The sequence below is a fragment of the Ochotona curzoniae genome, unplaced genomic scaffold (genome assembly GCF_017591425.1).
Source record: "Ochotona curzoniae isolate NIBS_2020 unplaced genomic scaffold, NIBS_Ocur_1.0 contig_2313, whole genome shotgun sequence".
In the NCBI taxonomy this organism is placed as follows: Eukaryota; Metazoa; Chordata; class Mammalia; order Lagomorpha; family Ochotonidae; genus Ochotona; species Ochotona curzoniae.
In genome coordinates this window covers 132665-156379 of record NW_024465417.1, presented here as the reverse complement: position 1 = coordinate 156379, position 23715 = coordinate 132665, and the positions used below count along the sequence as shown (strand labels likewise).

General features: G+C 52.9%; 1 long non-coding RNA gene and 1 pseudogene across 1 annotated transcript; one reads left to right on the top strand and one right to left on the bottom strand.

Annotated features, from left to right (window-relative positions):
• Nucleotides 1-14057: 14057 nt before the first annotated feature.
• Nucleotides 14058-20913, top strand: LOC121151253. Its single transcript, XR_005883143.1, has 3 exons — nucleotides 14058-14240; nucleotides 20004-20111; nucleotides 20608-20913. It is a non-coding gene; the product is annotated as an uncharacterized LOC121151253 (long non-coding RNA).
• Nucleotides 17256-17350, bottom strand: LOC121151256 (annotated as a pseudogene).
• Nucleotides 20914-23715: the final 2802 nt, after the last annotated feature.

The following is a 23715-nucleotide window of genomic DNA, read 5'->3' as shown; positions in this document are numbered from 1 at the left end:
GCTTTGTTCTCACTCTGAATGTCAACAGCGCCATCCCAGAAGCAACTCTTGTGTGCTGGAATCATTTGGGTGGCAACCTCGCCCACCCCAGGCTCCGCCTTCCTGGCCAGCGCCAGGTGTCTGGTCCCCTGGAAGCCAGCAAGGGCTTCACGCTGCCTTGCCCTCGCACTGTGGACAGCAGAGCTGGCTGTGGGCTGCCCACACCCAAGGCCACTGCCTCTGGCACAGCCCGGAGACGGGGGGCAGGCATCGCAGTGGGCCTGTTGGGGGCGGCGAAGGGACTCGTTGGCCCCTGCCCTTCTGAGCCTTTGGACTCTGCCGCCCTTACAGACGGCACGGAAGGATTAGGTAGCCGCTCAAGGAAATAGCAACCCAAATGCCTAGTGTGTGCAGTGGAAACTGCTGTTGTACCCAAGGATTCAAGAAGAAAAAAACAAGCATGTGTGTGCCGTGAAGCGAAGCGAGGAGAGGGAGAGCGGGCAGCCAGGGCCCCAAGCTGTACGGGACACTCAGCCGGATGTTCTGACCTTAGAGCCTGTTCCCTAAAGTGGCTCTAGTACCCTGGAGCGATAATGTCCCTTCCCTGGGGCACATGACAGATGCCATGCAGCCATGTTCCATTCCAGTGCCTTGTTACCGTTCACCAGGCGATATTCTGGTTGACACTAAATACATATATAGTCTTCACCCTAGACTTCTGGCACACAGCTTCTTTTTTTTTTTTTTTTTTTTTTTTACTTAAAGATTTTATTTACTTTTATTGAAAGGCAGGTTTTACAGAGAGGAGGAAAAACAGAGAGAAAAATCTTCCACCCACTGGTTCACTTCCCAAGTGGTCACAACAGCCAGAGCTGAACCAATTTGAAGCCAGGAACCTCTTTTGGATCTCCCATGTGGGTGCAGGGTCCCAAGGCTTTGGGCCATCCTCCACTGCTTCCCCAGCCACAAATAGGGAGCTGGAAGGGAAGTGGAACAGCCGGGACACGAACCAGTGCCCGAATGGGATCCTGGTTCATGCAAGGAAAGGACTTTAGCCATTAGGCTACTGCACCAGGTCCAATTAATGAATTAATTTTTCTTTTTTTAATATATATTTTTTTATTTTGACAATCTTTACATAGTTAATTAGGGCAAGAAGATTCAAGGGCTACAGGAAAGTGAATAATACTAGTATGTTTTCCATATTGTTTCCTTCATGTTTAAAGGGAGATATTAAGGGAGAAGGCCCACCCAATTTCCCACCCTCCCCAGGTCCCGGATGTAGGGTATGCTCTGAGGTTCTTGCTCAAGTGGTTTTGATATTGCAACAGTTATGAATCGCTGCCAATCTTGCCACTCCAAGAACTATGAGGTCTTTGAAAAATCCACTGATTGACATAGTCCATCATAGCTGAGATGGTTGGTTGACCTGTTCTGTCTTCTCTCTTTTCTTCGTTAGGGTTCTGAGTCCAGCATTTAGATTAGGAAGATCTCCAAAGAAACTTCTTGTATGTGCTAACCAGTACAGGGCCTGGCACCGTCCATTGCCCCAATCAGCTGGTGGTTGCAATTGCTGGGTTGGTTCTGTTTTCACTCCCGACTTCCACTGGAACCAATGGGTGTTGCAGTCCAGCCTGGTTCTGCCCAGCACATACTTGGCCCTCACATAAACCAGTGGGAGCTGCAGCCTAGTTGGAGCGACCCACAATAACCCCCACCAGGCCCGCCCCCTACCCTGGTTTGCCAGTATGTGTAGCAGTAATCCAGTCTGTCCCACACCCCATTCCACCCCAGCCGCTATCTTTTATGTCCTCCTGTGGAAGTGGTAACCCCTGAGGGATGAGCCCCCTTTCCCTCCCACTCCCAGATTCCAGCTGATGCTGTGGCTAAGCCCAAACAACCCTTGCCCACTCTAATTTTGTTTGCACCAGTAGGAATAATCATCCCAGCCTGGCTTTTCCCTGATCTAGTCCACGAGGCGCACAGGTCTGCCCCCATCCCAGCCTATGCTCTCCTGCGGGAGTAGCTGTCCAGCAAAGGAACCCTCCCTTATTCCCCTGCCGGCTCTGCCCCCTCCCTTCCTTGTTCTCACGCTGGTTGGGCGCTGTGGTCTCTTCTGGTACAGGCAACCTCACCTTGGCATTCCGTATTGTGCACTAGTCTTTGTTGCGACTGAACCTGGCTCGACCCACACTGGTGCTTGGATTTGCCAGTGGATGACGTGGACAGATTCAGCCTGGTCTTCCCCCAACCCCTGCCAATTGTATGCCAGTAGGTAACTTTCCATGGCCTGTTCTGGGCTGTTTCCTATCATATTTCTTGCGTTTACCTGCCTGGTCTGTGTCCTGCCACAGGAGTTGCCAGGCTCCTCCATCAGAACCTCTCCCAATGCCAGGTTTCATGCTTACCAGTGGGTCCATGAGCCAGCCCTACTCAGTCCACCTCCTGTCATAGCAGGAACTGTGGCTTTTCCTGACTGGCCAATCTGGTTCTTGCTGTTGGATGTTTCAGCCCAGCCATGGTTTGTCCATACCCACCTATGGCTCACACATGGATCAGTAGGGGTTTGAGACCTTGCCTAGTCCATCGCACATCTGCCCTGGTCCTCCAGGACAACCAGGGGGTGTTGGGGTCTGGCCCATGGCACACAGCTTCTAAAATCTTTGTCATCTCCTGGGCAATCAGAGGACCAGCAGACACTATGTAATGCTTGGTCTTTGGCCCCATGTACTGCCACAGGGCTCTGAATGTCTTAGAATTCTCTGTGATCGGAGCATCTTGTGCTTTGGCAAGGCGGTGGGGCTTAGGCTCCTGGAGAGCCCGAGGGCAGACGCTGCAGACAGAAAAACCAAGTCCTGAGCAGAGGAGCTTTCATTCTCAAAGAAGGGGAGCTGAATGTTGAGTTAATAATTGCTCACACCTACGTAATAAAACCTCATAAAAACCCCAGAACCATGAGATGCAGGGAACAGCATGCTGAGCAGAGCCATGTGCCAGGAGTGGGGTCCACACAACTCCAAAGGGACAGCAGCTCCTGCACGGGGTCCCTCCTGGAGATCGCCCTGTGTATCCCTGTATCTGGATGTCCATTTGTATCTTTTCCAACAAACCAGTAAGTGCATTTCCATTCAACAAATGGTGGAAAGCAAAGCTCATTGGTGCTCCCTTTAATTAACTGGCCAATCAACCACTCCAGAGCCAATGCAAAGGATGGCCCAAAACCTTGGAACCCTGCTCCTGGCTCCTGGCTTCCAATCAGTTAAGCTCAGGCCATTGAGGCCATTTAGGGACTGAACCCAGGAGTTGGAAAATCTTTGTCACTCCTTCTCTCAGTAAATCTGCTCTGTTATTTTTGACTCAACAATTTGAGGTTTTATTCTGCTCACTCTCATGAACTTCGTCACCTGTCTTTCAAACCCACTTCCACGACTCCCTAGAACGTTTTCTCCTGTTTACAGAATGAGGTACTACCTGATTATAGAATCACATAGAAAGGCTAAAATCTTGAAATCACAATTGTTACCATGTTTGTCCTGCGACAGGGGGCCCAGAAATGTGACTGGCATCTCAAGTTGGGGACTGTCCTGTGGGTTCAACACTAGCTACAGACAGATGGTGCCAGAATGACAGGAGTCGTGGGTAACAAGCTGGTGCTGGAGAACGGGTCAAGGTGGAAAAAGCCCCACACCTCTCATTGGGGAAATGTCCTGTCTTCAGAGTGTGGCCGGAGAAAAGGGTCTGGCTCTTCCCCTAACAGACAACATACAATGCAATTAACATACTCTTGTAGTTCATGACAGCAAGCCTCATTAAGATGCAAAAATAATTCCTAGAAAGTGGAGAAGGGAAGAACTCTACTACAGGAAAATGTTGAGATGATAATTTCCTTCTGAGGATCCAGGAGCCTCTGTCCGAGCTTTTAGGAAACTACGAGAAGCTGACAGAAGGGAAATGCCTGGCTGTCTGGCACAGTAGTTACAATTCTGCCCAAGACACCCTCATCACACCCTGTCCAACAGCCTGGGTTCACGAACTAGATCTGTCCTTCATTTCTACTTGTTGCTGATGCAAACCCTGGGAGGCATCAAGCAATGGCTCAAGTCCACGGGTCCCTGCCCACCTGCATGGTAGATCTGCATTAAGTCCCAGGCTCTTGGCTTCCATCTGGCCCGGCTACAGCTGTTGCAGGCATTCGGAGTGCAAGTCAGGAGAGACCTCAATCTCTCATCTCTCTACTTTCAAATAATTTAAAAAGGGAGGTGGGCCCTCAGAGCTGCTGGGGGTTGGGCAGAAATGGCCTCAGCCCCTTGACCATGACAACTGGGCAGGCGCCGATCTGCACTGGGGTCCATAGTGAAGGAGCAGGTGGCAGTCACTTTCCCTATCCCCTTCCACCTGTTTTAAGCTGGCCTACCGCGGATGGGGTAGCCTCCCAAACACCAGGTCACACAAAATGCTCCAAAATAAACACTATATAGCAGGAGCAAAGAGGAATCTACCAGGAATAAAGCACGACACAATAAACACGAGCTCAGAATTGCTGCTGTGGGGTCTGGCATGATGGCTCAGTGGCTAAATTCTCACCTTGCACGTACCATGATCCCACATGGGCACTGGTTTGTATCGTAGATGCCCCACTTCCCATCCAGCTCCCTGCTCGTGGCCTGGGAAAGCAGTAGAGGATGGTCCAAGGCCTTGGGATCCTGCACCTGCATGGGAGACCCAGAAGAAGCTCCTGGATCCTTGCTTTCAGCTTAGCTCAGCTCCAGCTGTTGCAAGCTGCAACCAGCAAATGGAAGATCTTTCTCTCTGTCTCTCCTTCTCTCTGTAAATCTGTCTTTCTGATAAAAATAAAGTAAATCTTAAAAAAAAAAAAAAAAGATGTGGGATGCCCTGTCCCACAAAGGCCCTAGTTTGAGTCCCAGTTTTGCTCCTAGCTTTTTGCTGATGCACACACCAGGAGGCAACACACTCGCTAATGCAACCAAATGGATGTGCCATTAAAAGCAAAGCTTGCTTGTTCTGGCATTTGTAATGCCATAAAAGCATAGGTATATTCTTTTCCTGTCACCTGCCTTATAGAAAGAGTCTTTCCTGCTGATTGGCACCCCGGCGGCTCAGGTTTATTGCCGCAAACACTGAAACTTTGGTGTCAGGGAGTCAACTGAGTTGCTCCTGTCTCATGCTGGGAATCTTAGCAAAGATGATGGAGTGAGCAACTCCTGCAAGTGCTCCAGAGACGTCAACACTCTGAACCACAGCCTGTCTCCCCAGGGAAGTATCTGCCCTGGAACATCAGGTCTGTACCTCCTACTTTCCACATCCATCTCCACCAGGCTCCTTGCCTTCCAGTGCACAAACCACAAGAACAATGATAATGAGCATAAAGAGGCCAGCCAACACAGTGACTTAACAGGCTAATCCTCCACCTGCAGTGTCAGCATTCCACATGGGCACTGGTTCAAGTCCCAGCTGTTCCACTTCCTCAATTCAGCTTCCTGCTTCTGACCTGGGAAAGTAGGAAAGTAACAGCAGATGTTTTAAGTCCTCCCACTCTCATGTTGGAGAATCGGAAAGAAGCTTCTGGCTCCTGGCTTCAGATCAGCCAAACTCTGGCCGTTGGGGCCATCTGGGCAGTGAAACAGTGGATGGGAGACCTCTCTATCTCTCCTCTCTTTGTAACTCTACTTTCCAAACAAAAATAAATAAAAGTTTATTGACTTTTAAAACTTTTTTTTTTATTGCAAAGTCAGATTTACAGAGAGAAAGAGTGACAGAGAGGAAGATATTCCATTCGATGATTCATTCCCCAAAGTGGCCACAATGAGCAGAGCTGAGCTGATCTGAAGCCAAGACCAGGAGCTTCTCCTAGGTCTCCCATATGGATACAGGGTCACAAAGCTTTGGGTCATATTCTACTGCTTTCCCAGGCCACAAACAAGGAGCTGGATGAGAAGTGAGGCAGCCAGGATTGGACCAGCACCCATTTGGAATCCCAGCACATGCAAGGCAAGGTCTTTAGCCACTATGCTACCATGCTGGGCCCTATATAAACCTTTTTAAAATAACTAATAACCATGAAGGCCATTTATTGTATGCCAACAAGCATGCCTGACACCAATATTCCCAGCTGAATCTTTTTTTTTAAAGATTTATTTATTTATTGGAAAGTCAGATATACAGAGAGGAAGAGAGACAGAGAGGAAGATCTTCCATCCCATGATTCACTCCCCAAGTGAGTGCAAGGGTCGATGGTATGCTGATCCAAAGCCAGGATCCAGGGCCATCCTCCACTGCTTTCCCAGGCCACAAGCAGGGAGCTGGATGGGAAGTGGAGCTGCCGGGATTAGAACCGGCGCCCATATGTGATCCCGGCGCGTTCAAGGCGAGGACTTTAGCCACTAGGCCACACCGCTGGGTCCTCCCAGCTGAATCTTTAAGAAACCTTAATGGGGTCCAGCACAATGGCGTAGTGGTTAAAGTCCTCACCTTGTACACGCCAGGATCCCATATGGGCGCCAGTTCTAATCCCAGTGGCCCTACTTCCCATCCAGCTGCCTGCTTGTGGCCACGGAAGGCAGTGGAGGATGGCCCAAGCTTTTGGGACCCTACACCTGCATGGGAGACCCAGAGGAGCTCCTACCTCCTGGCTTCGGATTGGCTCAGCTCCAGCTGTTGCAGCTGCTTGGGGAGTGAACCATCAAACAGAAGATCTTCCTCTCTGGCTCTCCTCCTCTCTGTATATCCGCCTTTCCAATAAAAATAAATAAATCTTAAAAAAAAAAAAGCAACCTTAATGAGGCAAACATTAAGACCCAGAGAGGTGAAGTCATTTGCCAGGGTCACACAGCTTAAGAAAAGAAGGGGTTCAGAGCTCTCCATCTGCGCCTGCAGGCCTAGAATGTGGAACGTCTTCCTTGTCCACATCACTACTATCAGAGAGGAGAACAGGGAGGGCCAGGAGGGGGTGAGTTACCACTTACTGAGGGTTGATGGCACACCAAGTTTTCTAATTAGTTTTGAGCTTTGGTCACAGTAGCCATTCCACAGACCAGGAAAGTAAGGCAAACAGTGTCAGATTCACCCAGAGTCTCTAGTGCAGCACCTCCAGGCCTGCTCTCCCTACTCACATGCTCGCTTCCCCCATCCCACTTCCCCTCTACCAAAGATTGACATGCCGCAGGCCTGCATCTACAGGCGGTGAACACCACAGGGCCGCCCCGCTTCCATCATCCTCCCATCACACCTGCACGAGCATCCCCATCACCTCCGCATCCGGCTCCCCACTCCCTCCCTCATTCCACACCCAGGGTCCCGGAAGAACACTGATCCCCAGGAGTCTCCTCTCTACAATACAGTCCAAAGCCAGGACAGGCACACAGCAGATCTCATCTCTGCCCAGGACCTGAAGCCCACCCTCCCACGGTACAGTGCTCCCTGCTGTCTAAGCTGTGCTTCCCCATGACTGGGTTGTGCTCCCCACTGTCAGGGAGTTGCTCACCCAAGCACTGACAGCTTTATGGCACCTGTTCCCGGTGCCCATGACCACCTGGGGCTCACCTGGCAGAAATGCCCATCAGCCTTGGCTCTGGAACATCATGGTGGCACCTGCAGCTGCCTTGCCTGAAATTGACAGAGCAGCAGCCTGGGCTCACTCAGGCTCCAAGCTGTGCATTTCTCTCTTCCCCAAGTCAGGCCCCTCCTTCACAACCAAGTTCCCTCCCCATTAAGCACAATCAAAAGCACCAAGTCCTGTCTAAAGGCTGCTTCATGTTTTGGACACCGTAAGGAAGTTAGGTAGATTTTTTCTTTGAATGTCAGAGAGTGAGGTCTTCCAGGAAGACAGCTGAGCACATTTTTCTGGAACACGAGGTTCCACTAAACACTCCCCCACACCCCACAGGGCACCTGTCACTTTGTTCCCTAACCTGTGTCCCCTGGGGCAAAACTCTAATGCCACAGGTTTCACCTGCGGCTGTGGTCACCAATGGCAATGCCCGGTAAAGGACTGGAGGTAAGAAATCTCTCCAAGGGACCTGTTTGGGCCGCTTGAATTCACACCCTGGCTCCAAGGCCCCTTGGAGCTGCAATTTCACCTCCCAACATCTGCAAAATGGGAACATATCCTAAGGCTCAGAGAGAGGGTGAGGGCTGCAGAGGCTGCCCTGGAGACAAACTAGACTAGTTTAGTCTTACACCATGTCTAACCACCTACAGCTAACTCATGTTCCCTGCCAGAAGCTCTGGTCGTAGGAAGGTTAACTCCCCTTGCAGGTTATCTGGGGGGTGAGGGGCGTGGAGACTTCACAATGCTAGAGGAAGAAGGAAGGATACATACGCCTGGAAAAATCTTCAAAAAAAAACCTCTATATTTTTATGAATGTCAATACACCTTCTGCTTCCTATGACATTTGAATCTGGTGAGTACCATTTAACAGAAAAAGAGCATGCCCTACTTTGTCAATTCACAAGAATTCACATTAACAGTCATGTTGAAATCAAAGGAGAAATAAGATTCCTGTATTACCTGGATGTTGGGGTCCTTCCTGCCAACCCTTGCAGAGTGGGGCCAAACTGGAGCCAAGGCCAAAAAATGACAAAGCATGAGGTGGGCGTGGGGGGAGGGATAGGACTTGGTGGTAGCACAGCATCCTGATCATCTGCCTGCAGTGCCAGCATCCCACGTGGACACCAGTTTGAGCCCCAGTTGCTCCATGCTTATGGCCTGGAAAAGCAGCAGAAGATAGCTCAAATCCCTGGGACCCTACACGCCATGTGGGAGTCTGGGAAGAAGTTCCCAGCTTTGGATCAGCTCAGTGCTGGCCACTGTAGCCATTTGGGGAAAGAACCAGCAAATGAACAACCTCTCTCTCTCTGTAAAATCTGCCTTTCAAATAAAAATAAATCAATCTTTCGAAGGACAAAACAGTGACCGATCTGTTTGTAGGTAAAATGTGGCCCATTCTCGGCCTGGGCTCTGTTTGCCACTGTGGCCCAGCTAACTGTTGTGTGGCAAGCATGAGCATAGTAGGATGTTTACCAGCATCCCCGGCTAACAGAACAGACCCACCTAGAACATCTCAGAGAATGGGCTGAGGTCTCCCAGGAGGCCAAATGCCCTCCCACCGAGAGCAGCTCCCACTGGTGACTTCAAATTCCAGGACTGGACCCATGCCCCGGCCTCCCACTGTGGAAGATGAGGCCGCCAGCACCCTAAGACCCTCTGGCAGCCATCACTCCTTCTAGAATTCACACCATTTCTGGCTCATGACCGAGTCTGCCCTATAACCTATGACCTGTGTCTGGTCATGTGTCACTTTGTCAGCAGATGGGCTGTAAACTGTCAATAGTGGCTGGATGACACGCACGGCACCTGTGATCAGCCAACAGTCAGCAGCGCACAAGAAAGACACATGTCCAAGGTCACCGGGAAATGTGGACATTTTGGCAGTGAGGGTCCCAGACACAGGAAGTGTGGGGGCAGGGGCCGAGGAGGGAACTTGGGTATGGAATGAGGAAGGCAGGAACTTAGATGATGGCTGTGAAGAAGGCAGGACAGGAGCAGGTGCCACACAAGGAGCGACAGCTCTACCTCTGGGCCACAGCGGTGAAATGAGCACGTGACCACGGACCAGAACACTTCAACGCTCATAGAAGACGCTGCTCAAAGGTCAGCTTACTGTGATGCAAAAAGCTTGAAATCCATGGACCGTATTTTCCTGAGACTTCCTTTTGTGCAGGGAAATATCAAATTAACATAAACAGATTCCATTGTAGTTCATGGGCAACAACATATTCATTGCTTTAATAATAGGCATAGTTAATTTTTTTGAAGATCTCATGTATGCGTGGATTTCAAGATAAGCTTGCGTTTAAACTCCATTTCCGCAGCTTCTGAAGCAGCCTTGCATAGCCATGAGCCACAGGGACCAGTACACTGTCCTGGCCACCATGGGTGCTGACTATTGTAACTTACAGGAGGCCAGGAAGTTAGGGACTGTCAAGAGTTTTCCTAGCTCACAGGGAAATTGGCCCAAGGCCACCCAGGGAAGAAGTGACAGAAGCAAGTTGTGTAGGCAGGTGGTCTGGATCCAGAACTCAAGTTCTACAGGCCAGTGGGCAGACCTTGGCCCAAAGGGTACCCACAGTCGGCAGAACAGAGTCCCATGAAATTGCTCCTACTCTAAGGCTAGATCCCCTCCCAGCCACGAGGCCACATACACAACAGGTGGGGGGTAAACAACCAAGGCTCATGCGGGACACCAGCTTCCCAGGCAGTGTCCTATCACACGCCACCATTCGTGTCCCCAGACACTGCCCTGGCACACAGCATGGCAGTATTTGCCCTCTCTGAACCCAAACCCTCCAGTGATGGTACAGGTGGCAATCCCTGGAAGAAGGGGTGCAAAGAAAGTATGGCCAAGCAGTTGCAACAGAGTAACTGAGCATTGCTGTAGAACTCCTAAGTGGGGGTCTCCTCACCCCCCACGCACAGAAAAGCCAATTCCTCTTTCTCTGAGGAATCGGGAATGTAGATTCCTCTTGACTGAGGTCTGGGCTAAGAGGGCCATGTGATGAGCTCACGTCCAAGTTCCTGGCTGGTCTGTGGAACTCATGCCCTTCCTGTGATGGTCAGTGATGCTGTGCTCTTCAGGGAGTTGGTGGTAATCAGGTGCACTCCAGCTAATCCGGCAGTTACATGAAAATGGCAGGCCCAGTGCCATAGCCTAGTGGCTAAAGTCCTTGCCTTGCACATGCCAAGATCTCATATGGGCACCGGTTCTAATCCCCATGGCCCCACTTCCCATCCGGCTCTCTTTTTGTGGTCTGGGAAAGCAGTCAAGGACGGCCCAAAGCCTTGGGACCCTGCACCCATGTGGGAGACCCGGAGGATCTGGGCTCCTGGCTTCAGATCGGCTTGGCTCCAGCCATTGCAGCCACTTGGGGAGCAAATCAACTGATGGAAGATCATCCTCTCTGTCTCCCTCTTTGTACATCTGACTTTCCAATAAGAAGAAATAAATCTTTAAAGACAAACAGTCAATCTTTAAAAAAAAAAATGGCAGTGACTTTTGCCTGGACCTGGGATTCCCCCAGAAGAACCCCTCCAGATTTTACGTCAAGGTTCCTCTCTCCTGGAGAAGCAGCCAGCTCCTGAGTCCTGTGGTTAGAGCCCTACAGGGCAGATGTGTTACTCCCTCACCTTGTAAAGGACTTCCCATCCAGCTCCTGCTCAAGTGCCTGGAAAAGTAGATGATGATGCTCCAAGTCCTTGGGATCCTGCACCCACATGGGAGACCTGGAAGAAGCCCCTGGCTCCTGGCTTCAGATTGACTCAGCTCTGGCCATTGCAGCCACTTGGGAAGTGAATCAGTGAAAGGAAGATCTTCCTCTCTGTCTCTCCTCTCTGTTATCTGACTTTCAAAAAAAACTTTTTTGAAGTTATAAGTACTTTATATTCATTGGCCAGGTATTTGCCAAGCAGCGAGGGTGTGCCAGGCTCCGGGATGTCTATGCAAACAGCACCGTCTCCACCACGGAGGCAGCTATGTGTGATTGCTCAGGTGATTATTGTTTTGGAGGCCTGTGCTATGGCCTACCAGACTAAACCTCCACCTGTGGAGCTGACGTCAAATGGGCACTGGTTCAAGTCCCAGCTGTTCCACTTCCAATCCAGCTCCCTGCGAATGCTCTTGGGAGGGGAATGGAGAAGAGTCAGGGTCCTTGAGCCCCTCCACATGTGCAGGAGGTCAGGAGGAGGCTCCTGGATCCTGGCTGCATACCGGCCCAGCTCTGGCTCTTGGGGTCACTTGGGGAGTGAACCAGTGGATGGAAAATCTGTCTCTCCTTCTCTGTGTAACTCTGCCTTTCAAATAAAAACATCTTACATTTTTTTGTAATTGCATTATCATTTCACGTGTTTCACATCCAGGGACTCAGTGACTGCTTATCCACAAGCAGTAGCACCCGGACTAATACTCATGCCCAATCTAGGCAGGTATTTTAAAAAATGATTTGAAAGGCACAGCAACAGAGGGGTGGAGGAAGGAGAGGGAATAAAAAAGTTCTTTGAAGACACCTGAAGCAGCCAGCTAGGGGCCAGACTGAAGCCCAGAGCCAGGCACTCCATCGGGACCTCCCACCTGGGTGGCAAGTACAAGCGCCTTAGCACTGCAGCCAGCACCACTGCCTCCCAAAGCGCCAGGGCAGGGAGCAGGAAGTGGGTGGAGAGGGAGCCAGAACTCCAACAAGGGGCATCAGAACCCGAGCAGAGGCTCACCCTCCGACCCAATGCCCACCGCCCCTCTGTGGTTTCCGGCGCCTGCGTTCAAGTCCAGTGGTTTGCATTTCATGTCTGTGGGCAAGTTACCTGTCGGAGCTGGGTTCTCCTTAAGGTAAAGCAGAAGACCCTAACTCGGGATATTCCACCAGGGGGAACAGCTTAGGAAGCGCAAGCGGCAAATTTCCCCAGGAAGGAAGTCAAGATTTTAAACCTTTGGGGGTGAGGGGGAGACCGGAGGTGCACAGCGAACGAACAGCCTGGGTCCACGCTCTCTGCGCCAAGTCGGAGATGGAAAAATGTACCAGGATAAGTGCCGGATACAAGGTGCGGTTTACAAGCCGCCGGGGAGGACAGCAGGGGGGCTGCCCACTCACTCCGTGAGTGTGTTCCTCTGAAACTTTTTTTTAACACTCGTGGGTCCGGCAGCGACTTCAGCTGGACTCGGGCCCCCACCTCGCCTGCCCATTCTGGGATGCGAGGGGTGGGGGGCCAAGGGATGACGACCCTGCATTCGCCTTTCCCCGCCCATTCGCTCCCGGCTCCCGCGCAGAGGTGCCCTGCGTGGACGGACACGCCCCGCCGGGTAGCCCTCTTCTTCCCCTTTCCTCTACAACTCAGGGAGTCAAGGTGTTCCCCCCAGGGAGTCTCGGGTCCCGGCGAACCGCCCTCACCTCTCAGCCTGCGGCTGTGTCCATTGCTACTAGGCGGGCGGTGTTGGCGACCCAGGTGGTGGAGCAGCTCCACGGGAGGCGCGCTCTGGTCGGGGAGCGGAGCCGGACTTCCTTTCCCGGAGGACCGATCACTTTCTTCTTGGAGTTGAGCCGGGTCCCCGCATTTGCGCTTTTGGCGCCCGGGACCTCTCTCTATTCAGTACCGTGCCCCTGACTCCTTTTTTTCCTCCTAGCACCCCTCCCTCACCCCTAGCTCAACGCCCCCTCCCTCCAGATGCCATGCCTCTCTGCGTGCTGCGGGCGCGCAGGGAGGAGCTAGAAGGTCCCCCGGAATGCTGCGCTCCCGCAAAAACCTTGGCCAGCAGCCACATCATCTAATCCCAAGGAAATAAATAGATAGTCTGGCAATGGTAGTGAATCATAAAGGAAATGCAAACAAAACCCTGGGGAAGTGCCTGGCGTTTGCCCTGGGGCTCTGGCCTGCCAATTTCCTGTTGATAGGGACCCTGGGAGCCAGCCTTGTGACTCCAAGAGCTGTGTTCTTGGGCACTCACCTCAGTAAACTACTGTGAGCTCCTGGCTCCAGCCATTTGAGAAGTGACCCAATTCTCTCTCTCTCTCTCTCTCTCTCTCTCTCTCTCTCTCTCTCTCTCTCTCTCTCTCTCTCTAACAGGTGTATGCAGTTGAGCCAGCCGTGCCTACGCAGGGTTGCTGCAGAGATGCAAATTCCTTGCAGCTGTCCTGGAAAATGGCCTAGTCTTTTCCCAAGACGTTAAAAGCAGGTGGCCAGGGTGCAGCTAGTTCAGATAACAGCTTGCAGGGCCCACCTCCTTTACCCAGAGTGCAGGTTTGAGCCCCAGCTGCTGGATTCTGCTCCAGCTCCCTGCTAACACACCTGTGAAGGTGGCAGAGCGTCACCCCCAGGCCCTGGGTTCCAGCAGCCTGCGTCATAGAGGAAGCAGTTGACCACCAACTCTGCCTTTCAATTAAATCAATCTTTTCTCAAAATTTAAAACAGAACTGTCATGAGCTCCAGCAATCCCACCTCTATGAAACGGCCCCAAAATGTTCCAAGCAGGAGCTCAAAATAATCTTTGCACATGCCATGTTCATTGCAGCATGCTTCAGAGCCACGGGTTGGACGTGGGCCACGTGCTTGCTAACAGGTGAGATGAGAAACCGTGCATTAAAGTGCACAATGAAATCTCTTGCCCTGCTGCGGGAGGAGAACTCGCTGCAGCTGACCGCACCGTGGATGAGCCCAGAGGGACACAGAAGGACAGACGCGCTGCAGTTCTGCTCGTGAGGTAGGCTAACAGTCCAACAGAAATAAACAAGGGTTGCGAAGGGCTTGGGCGAGGGCAAAAGCTAGCCCCAGAGCCTGCCAGGGAGATGCCGTAGGGCAGTGTGAACACACAGCACGGCACCAAGCCGAGCACCGAGAAGATGCAGAATGATCTGTGTTCTTCTGTGATTTTTAAAATGTGCAGACATCAGCATGATTGTGGTGATTACACAACCAAAGGGCCCAGTCGGTGGCCTGCCTGCCGGGCGAGGAGGCTTCCTTAAGCCTCAACACCTGAATCACAGTTAAAACAGAGCAGGAGGGGAGGCAAGCAGTTGTGGCGGCGGATCATGTGCCAATTCTGACATTTTAACAATTATTTGAGGTTCATTCCTCAGATACACACGCAGCTGATGTGGGGCTGGCCCAAACCAGGAACTCAATGTGGAGCTCCCAAGCGGCTGGCAGGGACCCAGCCTTCCCCTGCTGCCTCCCTGGGTGTAGTTGCAAGAACTTGGGAGCAGAACCAGGCAGGAATCCTGGCATTTGGATATGGCATACGAGCATCCCAAGCAGCTTCTGACTGCTGTTTAAAATCAAGCACCTGCTCCCGAGTTTAACTTACAGGGTGCAGGTCTCTGCTCAGCTGATCAACTTTACCAGCAGAATCACTGTTGATGAGCTAACAGCCAGCGTGGACTGAAAAACAATTCATTACTTAGCTACTTTGTTACACTGTTCTTGGCTGCAGGATTCTGAAGCTGGACTGCTCCGGTTTGGGTTTTAGCTCTGTTATCTGCTTCCCAGCTTCCTGACTTGGGGCAGATCACTTTCTCTACCTCAGTTTTCTCACCTGTCTAATGGGGCAATCTGGGACCTGCCACACACCAGCCTGTTGTAAGGACCTAATGTGAGGCAAACCTAGGGGGGCAGATGTTGGGTGCAGCAATTAGGACACCCCCCCCCCCCAAAGCCTGCATTCTGTATCAGAGTGCCTGAGTTCAAGTCCCAATTACTCTGCCTCTGATCTAGGTTCCCGATCCTGGCCACCTTACAGGGTGGCGAAAGCTGAAGGCTCAAGGTCCTGCCACCCAGGTGGGGTCCTGGGAGCCTGGCATCTGGGGATTGAAGCCGGGCACAGAAGCTAACTCCAAGCAGGTTCACACTCACCCTGGACATTGTGCACATAGCCAGTGGAGCCACTTTTGTCCAGCCCCTCTCCTCCAAGTAGACAGGGAGAGACCAGGGAGGGGGTGTCAGGAGCGACACCCGATCCTAGCACCTGCTTGCTGATGGCTCCGTGGGAACAACACCCGTGCACAAAGACCACCATGGCACCCATCGGCTGTCTGTTTAATCTTGACTGAGTCCACCTTGGGATTGAGGCTTGTAGCCAAGCCTGAGTGTTCCAGAACAAACCTAGGTGATGCTTCCCCACCCCCACTCCCTGTTTGACCATCAGATGTTTCCTAGGACAGCTCCCACTGAGGCACAGAGGCTGAGGGGTCTGCACAGACAGATGGGAGCTTGCGCCCGCCACTTCCTAGTGGGGTGGCTTTGGAACAGTTGCCATTCCTTCACTCCACAAGTATGGAGGAAAACAGCCTCTCCCTTCCTAAGCTGGATTTGAGCCCTGAAGGAGTTGCGATCTGGGACTGTGATCTGCTGGTTTAAAAAACTGTTGTTTTAAAGAGAAACCTGTTCCTCTGGGAGCAGTCATTTTCTGAGTGACCCTCTGGTCGGCCCCAATGTCTTGAGCTAAGCCAATGAAGGGGCAGGATGGAAGGGATGGTACCATCTGATTTCCAGGGAAGAATGGCTGTGAAAAACCCACAGCAACCACCACCAGGCAGGATCCCCGGAGGCAGCGCGAGCCGCGGCCACCCTCCGGAGCCCTCATTAGAGATTGCGGCGTCTCCTGGGACAGCCGCGTTTACCCAAGGAGAGACTGTAAGCACAAACTGAGCTATGAACACAAACTGCTCCTGGGCGCCTGCAGCGCGCTCTCCGGGGCAGCAAACCACTGCGGCGCGCTTGCGCCATCTTGTGGGCGTCTCCGAGACCTTGCCTGCCCGCGATCAAAGCCCATCCAGATGTTGAACCCAACCAGCTCTCTGTCTCTTAACCACCTCCTTTCTGTAATTAGCAGGTTGCAACTTGTCACACTCAGACATGTGCCTGTGCACAGACACACAGATACAGTCATGGGATTGTAGCAAATATATATTTGTAAGATGGGGGAGACAGCCATGGGGCACAGGGAAACCGGGAGCAGAGAGAGAACAAAGTGAAGAGGCATCTTTTATAGCCTTGGGTGGGTACGGGCAGTGTGGGGTCAGGGACTGGCAGGTGTGGCTCTAGTGGACACCAGGGATAAATGCCTCAGTGTCAACCTAAGGTCCCTAAGCTTATTTAGTCAGGTGGGCCTTAAGGTGACCCAGACCTAGGGGGTTTATGGCAGTGCTGGGTGGACAGATGTTCAGGCTATCCAAGGTGGCTCTGGGTCCAGGATGGCAGGGTCAGTCTTGGGGCTGCTGTTGCAGTCTCTAGTTCAGAGTCCCAGCTCCATTTCCCATCAAAGTTCTGCGAATGCACACCCTGGGAGGCAGCCAGGGATGATGCCAGTACTTAAGGTCCTATGACCCACATGGGGGAGACCTGGGTTGAGTCCAGGCTCGTGGCTTCAGCCTGACCGAGCTCTGGCTGTTGTAGACCTTCAAAGAATGACCAGTAGATGCAAGATCTCTGATAAGAACAGATGCTACGTGGTCTAGCAGCTAAAGTCCTTGCCTTGAACACCCGGAATCCCATATGGGCCCCGGTTCTAATCCCAGCAGCTCCACTTCACATCCAGCTCCCTGCTTGTGGCTTGGGAAGGCAGTCGAGGATGGCCCAACCTTGGGAACCTGCACCCGCGTGGGATACCCGGAAGAATATCCTGGATCCTGGCTTCGGATCAGCATAGCATCGGCCGTTGTGCTCACTTGGGGAGTGAATCATGGGACGGGAGACCTTCCTCTCTGTCTCTCCTCCTCTCTGTATATCTGACTTTCCAATAAATAAATAAATAAATCTTAAAAAAAAAAAGAACAGATGCTACACTTGATCTTAGCCAAAAGCCCGAGAAGCGATAGATGCAAAATCCCACCACCACCCCCTCCTCATCTTTCAAATAACTTCTTAAAAAGATTTATTTCTTTTTATCGCAAAGTCAGATATAAAGAGAGGAGGAGAGACAGAAGGGAAAATCTTCCATCTGATGATTCACTCCCCAAGGGGCCACAGAGCTGAGCCTAATCGAAGCCAGGAGCCCAGAACCTCTTCTGGGTCTCCCATTTGGGTGCAGGGTCCCAAGACTTTAGGCTATCCTCGACTGTTTTCCCAGGCCACAGCAGGGAGCTGGATGGGAAGTGGGGCCGCTGGGATTAGAACCGGTGCCCATATGGGATCCTGGCGTGTACAAAGTGAAGACTTTAGTTTCTAGGCTACTGCGCCAGGCTCTCAAATAATTTTTTTTAAAAGAACAATAAAATGAAACTGTAGGTATGCAAAAGAGCAGTACAAATGTCACAGCCACCAAAGTTGACGTTCCAGGAGGCATATGGTAGCCAGGCTCAACTGCCAAGTGGCTTTGGTTTTCTGAGACAGTGAATAAGGGAGAACCTGAGACAAAGAAGTCTGTGCTGTTGTCACCGCACAGTGGCAGCTGCGCGTTTAGAACACATTGGACTTGTCCAACGGAGTGTGCTTCGCGGCTCTGGTCATCCTAACAGACGCTGGGCTGGCGTCCTGGGCAGCGGGAAGTTTGTGTGGGTGGTTACTGCTTGCTAGAGAACAGCCTTGGCCTTCACCACAAAATGAAGAAGTCCAGTAGAGTCCTCCATTCCTGGTGAGCATCAACAAACACTTTGAATAAACCTGGTCCAACTCCACCGAGTGGACCAGGAGACCTTGCCTATCACACGTCAACTCTGCTTGTTCTCACACTTCTGATGCAAAATGTGCGCACCATCAATTTTAGTTTCATTTTTTAAGATTTATCTTTAAGATGTTTGTTCGAGGGCCCGGCACGGTGGCCTAGTGGCTAAACGCCTTACTTTGAACACCTGGATCCCGTACGGGCCCTGGCGGTGTAGCTGCTGCACCCACTGCCTGCCCCTGAGTGTATTCCAAGTGGTAAGAGGAAACTACAGGAGAGGGGAAACCGCAAGACCTCCCTTCCTGGAAAGCTGGCTCTCGCGTGCACAAGGTGTGAGCGAGGCCGGGAGACCACCAGCAGGCAGGTCTGGCCGAGGTGGAGCAGGTGGTATGGGTGTGGTGAGCCGCTGCAGGGAGGCAGTCAAGAAGAAGGGTTTCCTTCATTATTATTATTATTATTTATTATTTAGATGATGTTTACGTAGTTGATGAGGGAGGGAAGGATCCAGGGCCAGGGAGAAGTGGGTATGATCATTGTTTCCCAACTTCCTATTTCTTCTTCCTATTTCTGGGGGAAGGGAGGAGATGGGGAGAGGCCACACCCAGCTTCCCAGCCGTCCCAGTACCCGAGGATGGGGAAAGGCCACCTGGGTTGGTATCGACCCAGGCTCACAATGTGGCGCATGCCCCAAAGGTTCTGCCCAGGTGGATGTGATAGTTCCGAAATGCTGTCCGTCTCGACGATCTAGGGATGCGGAATCCCTTCCCATGTGCATTGGCTGATCTCAGAGGCAAGGAAGAATTTACAGTGAGCCCTGGGTCTTCCGCTGTGATCTGGGCTTGCAGAGGTGCCCACAGTCTTTTAGGAATGAGGGCGGGGCGGGTGCAATGACTCCGGATGAGGATTTGATACAAGGAAGCTCTCAGCAGGCGGCAGTAACACCTTAGCAAGGAAAGAGAGCCTTTGGGCTGATTCCCCTAGGGTGAGACAAAGCAAATACTAAGGAATTAAGTGCTAGGATTCAAAGGGGCCATAGAGGGCGCTGTGGCAGGGCACTGTCTGTCCTTGAAACAGCAAAACGCAATCAAAGCCTTGGGTTCCGCTGTGTGCTAGTTTGCCATCCTTGCATGAGAGCGTCAGTGTGGCCGCCTGCCTGCCCTCCTCCCACCCACTTCCTCCACCAGGAGATGCTCAGGACCACGCCCTGAGGAGTCCTGCTCCCACGGCTGTAAAGTTACAGTGGGCCTCTCCTATGTCTTCAGTTTTCTGCAATCAACCACAATCTAAGAATACTGAGTGGAAAGTTCCAGAGCTCAGCGAGACATGCTTGACAGTTTGTCACGATTGTTCTGCTGGGTTATGGTTGCTATTATTACCTTGCCGTGCTTAGTTTATATATTAATCTTTGTCAGAGGTAGGTATGTGTCTAAGAAAACACTGTTGACTAACTGTGGGCTCGGGATGTTCTGTGGTTTCCAGTATCCAAGTGGGAATGTAGTCTTAAGGGGGGGCGACTAAATTCCTCTTGTGGGAGGGGAGAGGGGCCTTCCCTGCACTCTTCCGATCCCGCGCCACCCCACCCCTGCAGAACCTGGGGCCCTGCCCTGCTTCAGGATGCAGACCTAGGCCACAGTCAGATGCTCCCTGAGCCAGCAGAGTGCCTGGAGGTCGGGGTCTGCTCCCCAAGTCAGGGGCAGTGCCTCCGAAGGGCACCTGCTGCACTGCCGGCCCCCAGGCCCCGCCCCCAGCACCTGCCCAGCACACCCCACCCCCTCTTGGTTGTCCACACTCAGGTCCGAGCAGGCGTGCCCTTTCCTTTGGCATGCAGTAGATCCTGCTCCCTCCATGTTTCTTGTTTTCTCACAGGCACGAAGACGAGAACTCGAACTAGGACCAGCTGGGTGGTCTCTGTCTGGGCCCAGCCGTGGCTCTCAGGCAACCCAACAAAGCTTGGGAGACCCGTGTCACCACCAGGTGCCTCCATTCCAGGAACTGAGTTCCATTTATCCTTTCAGGATCTGCCGGTTGGGGGCGAGGAGGTGACCTCCAGTGAGGCACAACCTTGGGGGTCCAGCACCAACCATTGGGATCCCATATGAGTGTTGGTTCCTATCTGGGCTGTTCCACTTCCCATCCAGCCCCCCTGCTTGTGGCCTGGGAAAGCAGTCGAGGACGGCCCAAAGCCTTGGGACCCTGCACCCGGGTGGGAGACCCAGAGGAGGCTCCTGGCTTCAGATTGGCTCAGCTCCAGCTGTTGTGGCCATTTGGGGAGTGAACCAGTGAATGGGAGATTTTTCTGTGTAAATCTGCCTTTCCAATAAAAATTAAAAAAAAATCTTTTAAAAGATTCTGAATTCTACACAAATGTATTCCATCTTCCTAGTTATGTTTGGCAATTAACTTCTTTGAAGATGCACATGGGAGACTTGTCTTGGGGTGCAGTCACTTGAGGTGCCCTTATCCGTCCCAGCCACCCCTACCTCTGACCTGGCTTCTGACCAAGGCACCGGGAACGCAGTGGATGGAAGTCTTGTGGGCGCCTGCCACTCCCGTGGGAGACCTGGGTGAAATTCTTGGCTCTGCCTGAGTTGTGGTGGACGTTGGAGAGAGGGAGGGGAGAGTCAACAAGAGGGTGGGAGGTCTCTCCCTCCCCACCACCCAACATTTCTGAGTACAGACAGTAATGAAACGTGGGTGTGGTAGGCAAATTTTATTTTGCATTACATTTCTAAAAATCCAGTCGCAGTTGGTGTAGGTCCTCCTTCCAGCCATCCTACCAGCCGCTGGAGAGGCATTTCAGCGCGACCAACCTTTTCCTCACATCACCAAGGCACCCCTTTGGGATCGGATGTGCTGACTGCTACCTGGAGGTAGGTCACTTCTCGCCATTGCCGTGGGAAGGAGCTGTCCCAGATTTCAACTCCCGAGGCCCTCGGGGTCCCTGGGGCGGCGGGCGTGGGAGGGGCCGCCCCGGGTCCCGCCCCGTCTCTTGTGACGTAGCACCGGAACCTGGAATCCCGGCTCCGCGAGGGGAGGCGGGGAGGCGACGGCGGCGCGTGTGCCTAGTGGCCTCTCGGGGCAGGCGCGGGGCGCAGCCGTGAGCGAGTCTGGAGCCAGTGCGCTCCCGCTGGGCAGGCCCGGCCGACGGCGAGCGTCCACCAAGGTAGGACGGCGGCGAGGGCGCACGGTGGCCGGGGCGCACGGCGGGCACCAGGTGCCCGAGGCTGGGAGCGGCCGCGGTGCCTTCCCGGCTCCGCGTGCCCCAGGGCAGAGCAGGTGGGGGGAGCGCGCTCCTGGTGCTTCCTGCCTTCCCTCTCTGTCCATCCCTGCCGGTCCAGAGGAAGCCTGCCCTAACCCCCAGAGGGGCTCCAGCATGGCAACCCGGGCCGAGGTGGGTTTGCCTGACAGGGCACAGGCGAGGATTCCTCGGGCAGCCGCTTAAACAATGTTGTGTGTTAGGAGATAGCGCCGCTCCAGCGCTAGGCTTGCGTGAGGCGTGCCTCCCGTTCTCCGCAGGCTGTATTTACCAGCATGCCGAAATGAAGCCGGCTTCTGTTTTGATAAGCTAAGCGGCCCGGCCTTTCGGAGCCTGGGATTCTTCAGGAGTAACATGGGGATAGGCTGGTGGTGAGGTCAGCCTAGCGCGGTGCCAAGTTCAAAGAGAGGCACAGTCGGTGGTAGCCTGTGGCAGGCCTTCGGGCGTTGTGGCTGAGCTCAGATCCTGTGTGCGCGGTGGTGCTGGAATAGAGGCTCTGGTTCCGCGTGCGGGAGCAGCAGGTGACACGGCTTGGGTTGTTGGGTCCTGCCACCCATGTGGGAGACCTGGACTGAGTTCCCTGCTCCTTTGGGGAGCGTTTGAGAAGTGAACCAAAGTATGGGGGTTTCCTTGTTTCCAAGTATATTGCTATCCTTTTAATTGTTTTAATTGGGTAAAACCCAGAAAAAACACCAGCATGGATTTTTACCTGGATAGGTACAGCCGTTACCCAGTCCGGAGAGAGAAACTGCACCTGCTGTTTTCCCTTGGCAACGCCCCATCGCCTGACCCGGACACAGGCCATGCTGCCCAGGGTTGTCTGCGGCATTTTCTCCATCTCAGAACAGAAATGTTAACTGAACCAAGAATTTTGAGTGAATCTTGTATTTACTCTTGTATCTACCCGTCCCTGCCCCCTGGTGTGTAAATGGGGAAAGACTGGAAGGGACCCCCAAATTCCAGCCAAATGCTCAGGAACCAGAGAACAGACCCCCAAGTGGGGCTCGCAGTGGCGGCCGTCCAGCTCAGTGTTTGCGCTGCTGGCGACTGGTCCTGCTGCGGGCACAAAAGATGATTTTTTGACCTTGAACCCTGGATGGGAGGCTTAGCAGGGACTGTGATTGTCACTTTGTGTCCACGGTCGCTGCCCAGTGTGGACATCATGGGAGGAAGGTTGGGTAGGGGCAAGGGACCAAGAGGGTGTGGCTCTAAGGATGGAACCGTCTGTCTGATGAAACAGGTCACTCCCGGCTTCATCTGAACTTTGTAATGGCTTCTCAAAGTTCTAGAATCTTCCCTGGCAACTGACAAGGCCTGATGCTTCAACCCCAGCCAGCATGTTAAAGCCATTATCACTTAGCACCCCTCCCCTGCCCCGGCTGTCTTCCCATCCTTCCATATACTCAGCTGCTATTTTTGCTTGGCTTGTGATTGTCACTCAGTGCCAAAGGCAACCTCTTCTCCCTCCTCCTCCTCTCCTCCCCTGGGTCTCTGCTCCCATGCTGTCACCGCCCCCTCTCTCCTGAGAAGCACACACATCTGGGACTGTCTTCTGTCGGGAGCTGTACCAGGACTTGAGCCCAGAGCCACATGCGGGTGTCTGAGCCCAGGGTGCACCGAGGCTCCTTTGTGGTTTGCAATTCCCATCGGTGCCCCCTTCCTGAGGCCAGCCCTGCTCGCTTCTGCTGCCTGGACTGTCGCCTCCTCCAGGGGGCTGAGACCTCACCCTGTCCGCTGTCCTTGACAGCTACCCTGCCCATGGCACCTGAACCATTTCCAGGGTTCCCCTCCCTCAATGGAATGCTTCCTGGGAGGTCATCTGCAGCCGCTGTGCCTTCAGTGTCAGCTCTTACCCTCCTACCCTCCCTTCCATCTCTTCCTTCCTGTCTTTTATGGAGGTATGATTCACATCAACCATTTCAGAGTGTCCAATTCCATGGCCTTTAGGATCTTCAGCCTCCACCTCTGGATAGTTCCAGAACATCTTCCTGTCCATCAGCCTCTACCCAGCCACCTCGTGCTCTCCGTCCGCGGGGATGTGCCTGCTGTGGATGTCTGAGAGGAAGCTCTGACTTGGTGCACTTAGCACTGTTTTCCAGGCTCGAGTGTAGCAACAGGTGTTAGTGCTACCTGCCTGGACGTGGCTTCCACATCGCCGGGGCTGCTTCTGCCTGCTTGGGGCTCCCGTGAACGGGGCTCCTGGGAACACTCTTCTGCACATTTTTGCTTGACTGACAACGTTCAGTTCTTTTCTGCGCATGGAGTGGGATTGTTGGCCAACAGACAGGTCTGTCCAACTACGCAGTGAGGCAGTGACATCAC